Raw genomic sequence first — 15,000 nt, 5'->3', positions numbered from 1 at the left:
TGGGATATGCGTCAACAGCAACCTTGGGAAAATCCTCTGCATTATCATTAACAGCAGACTCGTACATTTCCTCAGTGAAAATAATGTCCTGAGAAAATGTCAAATGAGCTTTTTACTAAATTACCATACAACAGACCACGTATTCACCCTGCACACCCTAAATGACAACCATCAAACCAAAACAAAGGCAGAGTCTTCTCATGCTTTGTCGATAAAAAAAAAAGCTTTCGACTCAATTTGGCACGAGGGTCTGCTATACAATTTGATGGAGAGTGGTGTTGGGGGTAAAACATACGACATTATAAAATCCATGTACACAAACAACAAGTGTGTGGTTAAAATTTTAAAATTGGCAAAATACACACATTTCTTTCAACAGGGTCGTGGGGTGAGACAGGGATGCAGCTTAAGCCCCACCCTCTTCAACATATATATCAACGAACAGTCTAAAGCATCCGGCAGCACCCTACTAGAATCTGAAGTCAAATGTCTACTGTTTGCTGATGATCAGGTGCTTCTGTCACCAACGAAGGAGGGCCGACAGCAGCACCTAGATCTTCTGCACAGATTCTGTCAGACCTGGGCCCAGACAGTAAATCTCAGTAAGACCAAAATAATGGTGTTCCAAAAAAAGGTCCAGTTGCCAGGACCACAAATACAATTTCCATCTAGACACCGTTGCCCTAGCGCACAGAAAAAAACTATACATACCTTGGCCTAAACATCAGCGCCACAGGTAACTTCTACAAAGCTGTGAACGATCTGAGAGACAAGGCAAGAAGGGCATTCTATGCCATCAAAATAAAAAATATCCTCCGTGTAAAACGTGTAAAACGTGAAACACCACAATTAGACCAAATCATGAGAAAACAAAAAGATAATTACTTGACACATTGGAAAGAATTAACAAAACAAACAGAGAAAACTAGAATGATATTTGGCCCTACACAGAGAGTACACAGTGGCAGAATACCTGACCACTGTGACTGACCCAAACTTAAGGAAAGCTTTGATTTATGTATAGACTCAGTGAGCATAGCCTTGCTATTGAGAAAGGCCGCCGTAGGCAGACATGGCTCTCAAGAGAAGACAGGCTATGTGCAACACTGCCCACAAAATGAGGTGGAAACTGAGCTGCACTTCCTAACCTCCTGTCAAATGTATGACCATATTAGAGACACATATTTCCCTAAGATTACACAGATCCACAAAGAATTCAAAAACAAACCCAATCTTGATAAACTCCCATATCTACTGGGTGAAATACCACAGTGTGACATCACTGCAGCAAGATTTGTGACCTGTTGCCACAAGAAAAGGGCAACCAGTGAAGAACAAACACCATTGTAAATACAACCCATATTTATGCTTATTTATTTTCCCTTTGGTACTTTTTTTGCACATCGTTACAACACAGTATATAATGGAGTGATAGAAGTACAGAAGATGTAGAGACACTGGGGTGCAAAGGAGCAAGATAAATAAAATAAATAATAAGTATGGGGATGAGGTAGTTGGGTGGGCTATTGACAGATTGGCTATGTAGAGGTGCAGTGATATTGATCATTTTTCTACCGAGGTACTTTAACTATTTGCACGTCGTTACAACACTATATTCATCATGACAGATATGTTTATATACAAAGTATTCGGCCCCCTTGAACTTTGCGACCTTTTGCCACATTTCAGGCTTCAAACATAAAGATATAAAAAAACTGAAAAATTGGACGTGCAAAATGATTACTATTATTATTATTATTTACTGCTTTATTTATCTAAATCAAATCAAATATTAAATATATTATTATATATATATATATATATATTTATATTATTATATATATAATGTATTAAATAGCCCTTCGTACATCAGCTGATATCTCAAAGTGCTGTACAGAAACCCAGCCTAAAAACCCCAAACAGCAAGCAATGCAGATGTAGAAGCACGGTGGCTAGGAAAAACTCCCTAGAAAGGTCAGAACCTAGGAAGAAACCTAGAGAGGAACCAGGCTATGAGGAAAAACTCCCTAGAAAGGCCAAAACCTAGGAAGAAACCTAGAGAGGAACCAGGCTATGAGGAAAAACTCCCTAGAAAGGTCAGAACCTAGGAAGAAACCTAGAGAGGAACCAGGCTATGAGGGGTGGCCAGTCCTCTTCTGGCTGTGCCGGGTAGAGATTATAACAGAACATGGCCAAGATGTTCAAATGTTCATAAATGACCAGCAGGGTCCAATAATAATAATCCCAGTAGTTGTCGAGGGTGCAACAAGTCAGCACCTCAGGAGTAAATGTCAGTTGGCTTTTCATAGCCGATCATTCAGAGTATCTCTACCACTCCTGCTGTCTCTAGAGAGTTGAAAACAGCAGGTCTGGGACAGGTAGCACTGGTAGTTCAGAGTATCTCTACCACTCCTGCTGTCTACTTGTACCACTTGTATTTCATGCCAATAAAGCAATCTGACTTTGAGAGAGAGAGAAAGAAAGAGAGAGAAAGAAAGAGAGAAAGAGAGAGAGACAGAGAGAGAGAGAGAGAGAGAGAGAGAGAGAGAGAGAGAGAGAGAGAGAGAGAGAGAGAGAGAGAGAGAGAGAGAAAGAGAGACAGAGAGACAGAGAGAGAGAGAGAGAAAGAGAGACAGAAAGAGAGAGAGAGAAAGAGAGAGAGAGAGAGAGAGAGAGAGAGAGAGAGAGAGAGAGGAGAGAGAGAGAGAGAGAGAAAGAGGGAGAGAGAGAGAGAGAAAGAGCCTTTCCCCCTTTCTAACCCTGTTGATGTGAAACCAGATGAAAGATGAACTGTCAGTCATCAGCATCAGCAGATTCATGGTGTTCAGATGACCGGCCGCCCAGGTCACTTGACTAGTGATCAACCATTAACCGTGTATACCACAGGAAGACACGGACGAGGGAATGAGTGACTCGACTGATGGAAGACAGAAAAACATCCCTCCTTCAATCATTCAATCACACACACACACACACACACACACACACACACACACACACACACACACACACACACACACACACACACACACACACACACACACACACACACACACACACACACACACACACACACACACACACACACACACACACACACACACACACACACACACACACACACACACACACACACACACACACACACACACTCGCTCCAAAGGCCCACCTAAGCCCTTTGTAACCTAAGGAATCTGCCTAGTAGACAAACCTAGCAATAAACAGGAATCAACCCAGCAATCTAGCTGTAATATACTGTCCAACAGCCATCGTAAAGGAGAATGAGCTGTCAGTTATCTAGGGGGTTCTCAGTCCTCTTCCTGCTACTCCCTGTCCACTCACCACCACAACTACTGTCCAACAGCCATCGCAAAGGAGAATGAGCAGTCAGTTATCTAGGGGGTTCTCAGTCCTCTTCCTGCTACTCCCTGTTCAACCACAACTACTGTCCAACAGCCATCGTAAAGGAGAAAGTCTTGAGATGAGACGGCCTATAGGGAGGAGGTCAGAGACCTGGTGGTAGGGCCCGATCACCGACAACGATGAGACAGCCTATAGGGAGGAGGTCAGAGACCTGGTGGTAGGGCCCGATCACCGACAACAATGAGACAGCCTACAGGGAGGAGGTCAGAGACCTGGTGGTGCCAGGACAACAACCTCTACAGGACTAAAGGAGGACCGAACAGGACCACATTCACATCGATGAGGTTGTAGTGGAGCGGGTTGACAGTTTCAAGTTCCTTGGTGTCCACATCACTAACAAACTACGATGGTCCAAACACACCATGACAGTCGTGAAGCTGGCACAACAAAACCTCTTTCCCCCTCAGGAGACTGAAAAGATTTGTCATGGGTCCTGAGATCCTCAAAAGGTTCTACAGCTGCACCATCGAGAGCGTCCTGACTGGTTGCAGCACCGCCTGGTATGGTACCTGCTCGGAATCTGACCGCAAGGTGCTACAGAGGGTAGTGAGTATGGCCCAGTACATCACTGGGGCCAAGCTTCCTGACATCCAGGATCTATATACTAGGGACATCCAGGATCTATATCCTAGGGACATCCAGGACCTATATCCTAGGGACATCCAGGATCTATATCCTAGGGACATCCAGGACCTATATCCTAGGAACATCCAGGATCTATATCATAGGGACATCCATGACCTATATCCTAGGGACATCCAGGACCTATATCCTAGGAACATCCAGGATCTATATCCTAGGGACATCCAGGACCTATATCCTAGGGACATCCAGGACCTATATCCTAGGAACATCCAGGATCTATATCCTAGGGACATCCAGTAACTGAAAGGTTGCTGGATTGAATCCCTGAGCTGACAAGGTACAGATCTGTCGTTCTGCCCCTTGAACAAGGCAGTTTAACCCACTGTTCCTAGACCAGTTAACCCACTGTTCCCCTGAACAAGGCAGTTTAACCCACTGTTCCTAGACCAGTTAACCCACTTTTCCCTAGACCAGTTAACCCACTGTTCCTAGACCAGTTAACCCACTGTTCCTAGACCAGTTAACCCACTGTTCCTAGACCAGTTAACCCACTGTTCCTAGACCAGTTAACCCACTGTTCCTAGACCAGTTAACCCACTGTTCCTAGACCAGTTAACCCACTGTTCCTAGACCAGTTAACCCACTGTTCCTAGACCAGTTAACCCACTGTTCCTAGACCAGTTAACCCACTGTTCCTAGACCAGTTAACCCACTGTTCCTAGACCAGTTAACCCACTGTTCCTAGACCAGTTAACCCACTGTTCCTAGACCAGTTAACCCACTGTTCCTAGACCAGTTAACCCACTGTTCCTAGACCAGTTAACCCACTGTTCCTAGACCAGTTAACCCACTGTTCCTAGACCAGTTAACCCACTGTTCCTAGACCAGTTAACCCACTGTTCCTAGACCAGTTAACCCACTGTTCCTAGACCAGTTAACCCACTGTTCCTAGACCAGTTAACCCACTGTTCCTAGACCAGTTAACCCACTGTTCCTAGACCAGTTAACCCACTGTTCCTAGACCAGTTAACCCACTGTTCCTAGACCAGTTAACCCACTGTTCCCCTGTTCCTAGACCAGTTAACCCACTGTTCCTAGACCAGTTTACCCACTGTTCCACTGTTCCTAGACCAGTTAACCCACTGTTCCACTGTTCCTAGACCAGTTAACCCACTGTTCCTAGACCAGTTAACCCACTGTTCCTAGACCAGTTAACCCACTGTTCCTAGACCAGTTAACCCACTGTTCCACTGTTCCTAGACCAGTTAACCCACTGTTCCTAGACCAGTTAACCCACTGTTCCTAGACCAGTTAACCCACTGTTCCTAGACCAGTTAACCTACTGTTCCACTGTTCCTAGACCAGTTAACCCACTGTTCCACTGTTCCTAGACCAGTTAACCCACTGTTCCACTGTTCCTAGACCAGTTAACCCCCTGTTCCACTGTTCCTAGACCAGTTAACCCACTGTTCCTAGACCAGTTAACCTACTGTTCCACTGTTCCTAGACCAGTTAACCCACTGTTCCACTGTTCCTAGACCAGTTAACCCCCTGTTCCACTGTTCCTAGACCAGTTAACCCACTGTTCCTAGACCAGTTAACCCACTGTTCCTAGACCAGTTAACCCACTGTTCCTAGACCAGTTAACCCCCTGTTCCTAGACCGTCATTGTAAAGAAGAGTTTGTTCTTATTAACTGACTTGCCTAGTTAAATAAAGGTTAATTTCCACCCCTCTCCACCTCGTCTCCCCCTCTCCTCTCCCCCTCCACTCCATATCCCCCTCTCTCCCTCTCCTCCCCCTCCTACCTCCCAACTCTGTCTCTCTGTCTCTCTCCCCCTCCACTCCATATCCCCCTCTCTCCCTCTCCTCCCCCTCCTACCTCCCAACTCCCCCTCTCTCCTTTAAACTTGAGTGAACAAGAGGTATGAGAGTAACAGGTACAAGAACCAGGATAATGAAGGAGGGAGAAAAAGGGAGAGGGGTGAGGAGGGGGGGGTAATGCTGGGACATCACACCACGGAGAGGTGGAGAGGGAGAGGGAAGAGGGGGGGTAATGCTGGGACATCACACCACGGAGAGGGCGAGGAGTGGAAGAAGGGAGGAGGGGAAGGAGAGAACCAAGTGTTCCCTCGATCTCTTCAACCTCCCCCCCCCCCCACCTGCCTGGCACTAGAAAGCTCTTCAAATGTGAAACTGGCCCACCACACACACACACACACACACACACACACACACACACACACACACACACACACACACACACACACACACTTCGGGTTGTATTCAGTTCATTACCGAGCCTCCCTTCTGATCATTCTCATGTTGTGTTCTCCAACTAACCACTCTGATCATTCTCATGTTGTGTTCTCCTTTCTAACCACTCTGATCATTCTCATGTTGTGTTCTCCAACTAACCACTCTGATCATTCTCATGTTGTGTTCTCCAACTAACCACTCTGATCATTCTCATGTTGTGTTCTCCTTTCTAACCACTCTGATCATTCTCATGTTGTGTTCTCCAACTAACCAACTAACCACTCTGATCATTGTCATGTTGTGTTCTCCAACTAACCACTCTGATCATTCTCATGTTGTGTTCTCCAACTAACCAACTAACCACTCTGATCATTGTCATGTTGTGTTCTCCAACTAACCACTCTGATCATTCTCATGTTGTGTTCTCCAACTAACCACTCTGATCATTCTCATGTTGTGTTCTCCTTTCTAACCACTCTGATCATTCTCATGTTGTGTTCTCCAACTAACCACTCTGATCATTCTCATGTTGTGTTCTCCAACTAACCAACTAACCACTCTGATCATTGTCATGTTGTGTTCTCCAACTAACCACTCTGATCATTCTCATGTTGTGTTCTCCAACTAACCACTCTGATCATTCTCATGTTGTGTTCTCCAACTAACCACTCTGATCATTCTCATGTTGTGTTCTCCAACTAACCACTCTGATCATTCTCATGTTGTGTTCTCCAACTAACCACTCTGATCATTCTCATGTTGTGTTCTCCAACTAACCAACTAACCACTCTGATCGTTCTCATGTTGTGTTCTCCAACTAACCACTCTGATCATTCTCATGTTGTGTTCTCCAACTAACCAACTAACCACTCTGATCGTTCTCATGTTGTGTTCTCCAACTAACCACTCTGATCATTCTCATGTTGTGTTCTCCAACTAACCAACTAACCACTCTGATCATTCTCATGTTGTGTTCTCCAACTAACCACTCTGATCATTCTCATGTTGTGTTCTCCAACTAACCACTCTGATCGTTCTCATGTTGTGTTCTCCAACTAACCACTCTGATCATTCTCATGTTGTGTTCTCCAACTAACCAACTAACCACTCTGATCGTTCTCATGTTGTGTTCTCCAACTAACCACTCTGATCATTCTCATGTTGTGTTCTCCAACTAACCAACTAACCACTCTGATCATTCTCGTGTTGTGTTCTCCAACTAACCACTCTGATCATTGTCATGTTGTGTTCTCCAACTAACCACTCTGATCGTTCTCATGTTGTGTTCTCCAACTAACCACTCTGATCATTCTCATGTTGTGTTCTCCAACTAACCAACTAACCACTCTGATCATTCTCGTGTTGTGTTCTCCAACTAACCACTCTGATCATTCTCATGTTGTGTTCTCCAACTAACCACTCTGATCGTTCTCATGTTGTGTTCTCCAACTAACCACTCTGATCATTCTCATGTTGTGTTCTCCAACTAACCACTCTGATCATTCTCATGTTGTGTTCTCCAACTAACCACTCTGATCGTTCTCATGTTGTGTTCTCCAACTAACCAACTAACCACTCTGATCGTTCTCATGTTGTGTTCTCCAACTAACCAACTAACCACTCTGATCATTCTCATGTTGTGTTCTCCAACTAACCACTCTGATCATTCCCATGTTGTGTTCTCCAACTAACCACTCTGATCATTCTCATGGTGTGTTCTCCAACTAACCACTCTGATCATTCTCATGGTGTGTTCTCCAACTAACCACTCTGATCATTCTCATGTTGTGTTCTCCAACTAACCACTCTGATCATTCTCATGTTGTGTTCCCCAACTAACCACTCGGATCATTCTCATGTTGTGTTCTCCAACTAACCACTCTGATCATTCCCATGTTGTGTTCTCCAACTAACCACTCTGATCATTCTCATGTTGTGTTCTCCAACTAACCACTCTGATCATTCTCATGTTGTGTTCTCCAACTAACCACTCTGATCATTCTCATGTTGTGTTCTCCAACTAACCACTCTGATCATTCTCATGTTGTGTTCTCCAACTAACCAACTAACCACTCTGATCATTCCCATGTTGTGTTCTCCAACTAACCACTCTGATCATTCTCATGCCTTCGTATGACAGTACAATGTTGAGTGTGTTTTTAATCAGCTCAGTAAAGTGTCTCAACCTAATGGCCCGCTTATCTTCTGTGGGCGTTGTCATTCTGCTCTCTCTCTCTCTCTGTGTCTCAGGTTAGTTAGTCTCGCAACAATCTAACAAACGGTCCCCTCCGACCAATCACAATGGAGAATAACAGCTGTAACCATGGAAATCCCCATCCTGCTGAGTCATGACCTCCATTACACGACTTTATGATGCTGTGCTTCCACAAAATGGCTGCCGGCGCCGGCGTCACGTAGCAGGCCTGTTGTTATCAGGCCACACTAGAGAGGACTGACGTGCAACACTTTATAAACACCAAGTACCATGGTACAGTTGTAGGGTGGAGTTAGCTTCATGGGCTAGCACTAGGAGTTAGCTTCATGGGCTAGCAATAGGAGTTAGCTTCATGGGCTAGCACTAGGAGTTAGCTTCATGGGCTAGCACTAGGAGTTAGCTTCATGGGCTAGCAATAGTAGTTAGCTTCATGGGCTAGCACTAGGAGTTAGCTTCATGGGCTAGCAATAGGAGTTAGCTTCATGGGCTAGCACTAGGAGTTAGCTTCATGGGCTAGCACTAGGAGTTAGCTTCATGGGCTAGCATTAGGAGTTAGCTTCATGGGCTAGCATTAGGAGTTAGCTTCATGGGCTAGCACTAGGAGTTAGCTTCATGGGCTAGCATTAGGAGTTAGCTTCATGGGCTAGCACTAGGAGTTAGCTTCATGGGCTAGCACTAGGAGTTAGCTTCATGGGCTAGCAATAGGAGTTAGCTTCATGGGCTAGCACTAGGAGTTAGCTTCATGGGCTAGCATTAGGAGTTCACTTCATGGGCTAGCATTAGGAGTTAGCTTCATGGGCTAGCATTAGGAGTTAGCTTTATGGGCTAGGATTAGGAGTTAGCTTTATGGAATAGCACTAGGAGTTAGCTTGATGGGCTAGCACTAGGAGTTAACATTATGGGCTAGGATTATGAGTTAACTTCATTGGCTAGCACTATGAGTTAGCTTTATGGGGTAGCACTAGGAGTTAGCTTAATGGGCTAGGATTAGGAGTTAGCTTCATGAGCTAGCACTAGGAGTTAGCTTAATGGGCTAGGATTATGAGTTAACTTCATGGGCTAGCACTAGGAGTTATCTTAAAGGGCTAGCACTAGGAGTTATCTTAATGGGCTAGGATTATGAGTTAACTTCATGGGCTAGGATTATAAGGTAGCTTCATGAGCTAGGATTATGAGTTAACTTCATGGGCTAGGATTATAAGGTAGCTTCATGGGCTAGGATTATAAGGTAGCTTCATGGGCTAGGATTATGAGTTAACTTCATGGGCTAGGATTATAAGGTAGCTTCATGGGCTAGGATTAGGAGGTAGCTTCATGTGCTAGAACTAGGAGTTAGCTTTTATGGGTTAGGATTATATGAGTTAGCTTCATGGGCTAGCACTAGGAGTTAGCTTCATGTGCTAGAACTAGGAGTTAGCTTTTATGGGTTAGGATTATATGAGTTAGCACTACGGGTTAACATTATATGCATTATAGCATTATATGCTAGCATTACATGTGTAATTGAGTTAGCGTTCTGAGGTAGCACCATGAACTAGCTCTAGGTAATGAGTTAGCGTTCTGAGGTAGCACCATGAACTAGCTCTAGGTAATGAGTTAGCGTTCTGAGGTAGCACCATGAACTAGCTCTAGGTAATGAGCTAGCGTTCTGAGGTAGCACCATGAACTAGCTCTAGGTAATGAGTTAGCGTTCTGAGGTAGCACCATGAACTAGCTCTAGGTAATGAGCTAGCGTTCTGAGGTAGCACCATGAACTAGCTCTAGGTAATGAGCTAGCGTTCTGAGGTAGCACCATGAACTAGCTCTAGGTAATGAGTTAGCGTTCTGAGGTAGCACCATGAACTAGCTCTAGGTAATGAGTTAGCGTTCTGAGGTAGCACCATGAACTAGCTCTAGGTAATGAGTTAGCGTTCTGAGGTAGCACCATGAACTAGCTCTAGGTAATGAGTTAGCGTTCTGAGGTTGCACCATGAACTAGATCTAGGTAATGAGTTAGCGTTCTGAGGTAGCACCATGAACTAGCTCTAGGTAATGGGCTAGCGTTCTGAGGTAGCACCATGAACTAGCTCTAGGTAATGAGTTAGCGCTCTGAGGTAGCACCATGAACTAGCTCTAGGTAATGAGTTAGCGTTCTGAGGTAGCACCATGAACTAGCTCTAGGTAATGAGTTAGCGTTCTGAGGTAGCACCATGAACTAGCTCTAGGTAATGAGTTAGCGTTCTGAGGTAGCACCATGAACTAGCTCTAGGTAATGAGTTAGCGTTCTGAGGTAGCACCATGAACTAGCTCTAGGTAATGAGTTAGCGTTCTGAGGTAGCACCATGAACTAGCTCTAGGTAATAAGTTAGCGTTCTGAGGTAGCACCATGAACTAGCTCTAGGTAATGAGTTAGCGTTCTGAGGTAGCACCATGAACTAGCTCTAGGTAATGAGTTAGCGTTCTGAGGTAGCACCATGAACTAGCTCTAGGTAATGGGCTAGCGTTCTGAGGTAGCACCATGAACTAGCTCTAGGTAATGGGCTAGCGTTCTGAGGTAGCACCATGAACTAGCTCTAGGTAATGAGTTAGCGTTCTGAGGTAGCACCATGAACTAGCTCTAGGTAATGAGTTAGCGTTCTGAGGTAGCACCATGAACTAGCTCTAGGTAATGAGTTAGCGTTCTGAGGTAGCACCATGAACTAGCTCTAGGTAATGAGTTAGCGTTCTGAGGTAGCACCATGAACTAGCTCTAGGTAATGAGTTAGCGTTCTGAGGTAGCACCATGAACAAGCTCTAGGTAATGAGTTAGCGTTCTGAGGTAGCACCATGAACTAGCTCTAGGTAATGAGCTAGCGTTAGCCGGCTAAGCTTCCTCAGACGAAACACATTCCTTCAGCTAATCAGCAAGCGTCGTTCTCAAGGCCATAGCAGACATTGTTTCCTACTATCACCCGTAATACTGATGCCGTCATACCGCTGATAAAAACTGCACTGTGTGTGTGTGTGTGTGTGTGTGTGTGTGTGTGTGTGTGTGCATGAGGCGTATGTGGGCAATGTGTGTGTGTTTGTGTTTTATATGTGTGTGTGTGTGTGTGTGTGTGTGTGTGTGTGTGTGTGTGTGTGTGTGTGTGTGTGTGTGTGTGTGTGTGTGTGAGGGTCATCCATGCTGTGTTGTGCCCTCTGTTTGACATCGCATTTTATACCACGTGTTGGGACCACTGATAAAGGTTTTACACACACACACACACACACACACGCCCGCACACACACACACACACACACACACACACACACACACACACACCAACTATCTCTGTCACACTCAGACAGCGTATTGCTCAAACACCAAATTCATGTTAAAATAATGAGATTGAAAGTGACGTTAAAGACAAATGTTGTTATCAGTAGTTCTGTGGAAACAGCCGAGCTACGCCCCGGTTCAACACTACGGGCCCCGGTTCAACACTACAGGCCCCGGTTCAACACTACAGGCCCCGGTTCAACACTACGGGTCCCGGTTCAACACTACAGGCTCCGGTTCAACACTACAGGCTCCGGTTCAACACTACAGGCTCCGGTTCAACACTACGGGCCCCGGTTCAACACTACAGGCCCTGGTTCAACACTACAGGCCCCGGTTCAACACTACGGGTCCCGGTTCAACACTACAGGCCCCGGTTCAACACTACAGGCCCCGGTTCAACACTACGGGCTCCGGTTCAACACTACGGGCCCCGGTTCAACACTACAGGCCCTGGTTCAACACTACAGGCCCCGGTTCAACACTACGGGTCCCGGTTCAACACTACGGGCCCCGGTTCAACACTACGGGCCCCGGTTCAACACTACGGGCCCCGGTTCAACACTACGGGCCCGGATTCAACACTACGGGCTCCGGTTCAACACTACGGGCCCCGGTTCAACACTACGGGCCCCGGTTCAACACTACGGGCCCCGGTTCAACACTGCGGGCCCCGGTTCAACACTACGGGCCCCGGTTCAACACTACAGGCCCCGTTTCAACACTCCAGGCCCCGGTTCAACACTACAGGCCCCGGTTCAACACTACAGTCCCCGGTTCAACACTACAGGCCCCGGTTCAACACTCCAGGCCCCGGTTCAACACTACAGTCCCCGGTTCAACACTACAGTCCCCGGTTCAACACTCCAGGCCCCGGTTCAACACTACGGGCCCCGGTTCAACACTACAGGACAAGGCCCCGGTCTAATGTAGTCCACTATGGCCTCTGGTCTAATGTAGTACACTATGGGCTCTGGTCTAATGTAGTACACTATGGGCCCTGGTCTAATGTAGTACACTATGGGCTCTGGTCTAATGTAGCACACTATGGGCCCTGGTCTAATGTAGTACACTATGGGCCCTGGTCTAATGTAGTACACTATGGGCTCTGGTCTAATGTAGTACACTATGGACTCTGGTCTATACACTATGGGCCCTGGTCTAATGTAGTACACTATGGGCCCTGGTCTAATGTAGTACACTATGGGCTCTGGTCTAATGTAGTACACTATGGCCTCTGGTCTAATGTAGTACACTATGGGCTCTGGTCTAATGTAGTACACTATGGGCTCTGGTCTAATGTAGTACACTATGGCCTCTGGTCTAATGTAGTACACTATGGGCTCTGGTCTATACACTATGGGCTCTGGTCTAATGTAGAACACTATGGGCCCTGGTCTAATGTAGTACACTATGGGCTCTGGTCTAATGTAGTACACTATGGGCCCTGGTCTAATGTAGTACACTATGGCCTCTGGTCTAATGTAGTACACTATGGACTCTGGTCTAATGTAGTACACTATGGCCTCTGGTCTAATGTAGTACACTATGGGCTCTGGTCTATACACTGTGGGCTCTGGTCTAATGTAGTACACTATGGACTCTGGTCTAATGTAGTCCACTATGGCCTCTGGTCTAATGTAGTACACTATGGCCTCTGGTCTAATGTAGTACACTATGGGCTCTGGTCTATACACTGTGGGCTCTGGTCTAATGTAGTACACTATGGCCTCTGGTCTAATGTAGTACACTATGGGCCCTGGTCTAATGTAGTACACTATGGGCTCTGGTCTAATGTAGTACACTATGGCCTCTGGTCTAATGTAGTACACTATGGACTCTGGTCTAATGTAGTACACTATGGCCTCTGGTCTAATGTAGTACACTATGGGCTCTGGTCTATACACTATGGGCTCTGGTCTAATGTAGTACACTATGGACTCTGGTCTAATGTAGTCCACTATGGCCTCTGGTCTAATGTAGTACACTATGGCCTCTGGTCTAATGTAGTACACTATCGCCTCTGGTCTAATGTAGTACACTATGGCCTCTGGTCTAATGTAGTACACTATCGCCTCTGGTCTAATGTAGTACACTATGGCCTCTGGTCTAATGTAGTACACTATGGGCCCTGGTCTAATGTAGTACACTATGGCCTCTGGTCTAATGTAGTACACTATGGGCCCTGGTCTAATGTAGTACACTATGGGCCCTGGTCTAATGTAGTACACTATGGGCCATCACTACATCACACTATCACAACCATCACAATCATCAGCTTCCTGCTACAGTGAAACTGGTCCAAAGCTTCTTATTGTATCAGGGAAGATATAACATCTACAATCTCACACCTCTTTTTCACAGTAAAACCAAAAGAATAGGTCAGATTATATATTACACAATAAATATAGAGAATGGACCGGAAATGTCCACCACAATAACACTAACCAGACCATAACAACACTAACCAGACCATAATAACACTAACCAGACCATAACAACACTAACCAGACCATAATAACACTAACCAGACCATAATAACACTAACCAGACCATAATAACACTAACCAGACCATAACAACACTAACCAGACCATAATAACACTAACCAGACCATAATAACACTAACCAGACCATAATAACACTAACCAGACCATAATAACACTAACCAGACCATAACAACACTAACCAGACCATAATAACACTAACCAGACCATAACAACACTAACCAGACCATAATAACACACACACACACACACCAGAACACACACACACAACCAGAACACACACACACTCAACCAGAACACACACACACGCAACCAGAACACACACACTCAACCAGAACACACACACACACACAACCATAACACACACACAACCAGAACACACACACACACAACCAGAACACACACACAACCAGAACACACACACTCAACCAGAACACAGACACACACAACCAGAACACACACACACTCAACCAGAACACACACACACTCAACCAGAACACACACACACTCAACCAGAACACACACACACTCAACCAGAACACACACACTCAACCAGAACACACACACACACACACCAGAACACACACACACAACCAGAACACACACACACTCAACCAGAACACACACACACACCAGAACACACACACACAACCAGAACACACACACACTCAACCAGAACACACACACACGCAACCAGAACACACACACTCAACCAGAACACACACACACACAC

At 45.6% G+C, this 15,000-nt stretch overlaps 1 protein-coding gene across 7 annotated transcripts in view; it reads right to left on the bottom strand.

Annotated features, from left to right (window-relative positions):
• rbm47 (RNA binding motif protein 47) overlaps positions 1 to 15,000 on the bottom strand; it is an 84,062-nt gene that overhangs the window by 45,287 nt on the left and 23,775 nt on the right. The window lies entirely within an intron of this gene.

The sequence above is a fragment of the Oncorhynchus nerka genome, linkage group LG18 (assembly GCF_034236695.1).
Source record: "Oncorhynchus nerka isolate Pitt River linkage group LG18, Oner_Uvic_2.0, whole genome shotgun sequence".
NCBI classification, from domain to species: domain Eukaryota; kingdom Metazoa; phylum Chordata; class Actinopteri; order Salmoniformes; family Salmonidae; genus Oncorhynchus; species Oncorhynchus nerka.
The sequence above is the reverse complement of the archived record's forward strand: the minus strand, read 5'-3'. Positions and strand labels throughout refer to the sequence as shown.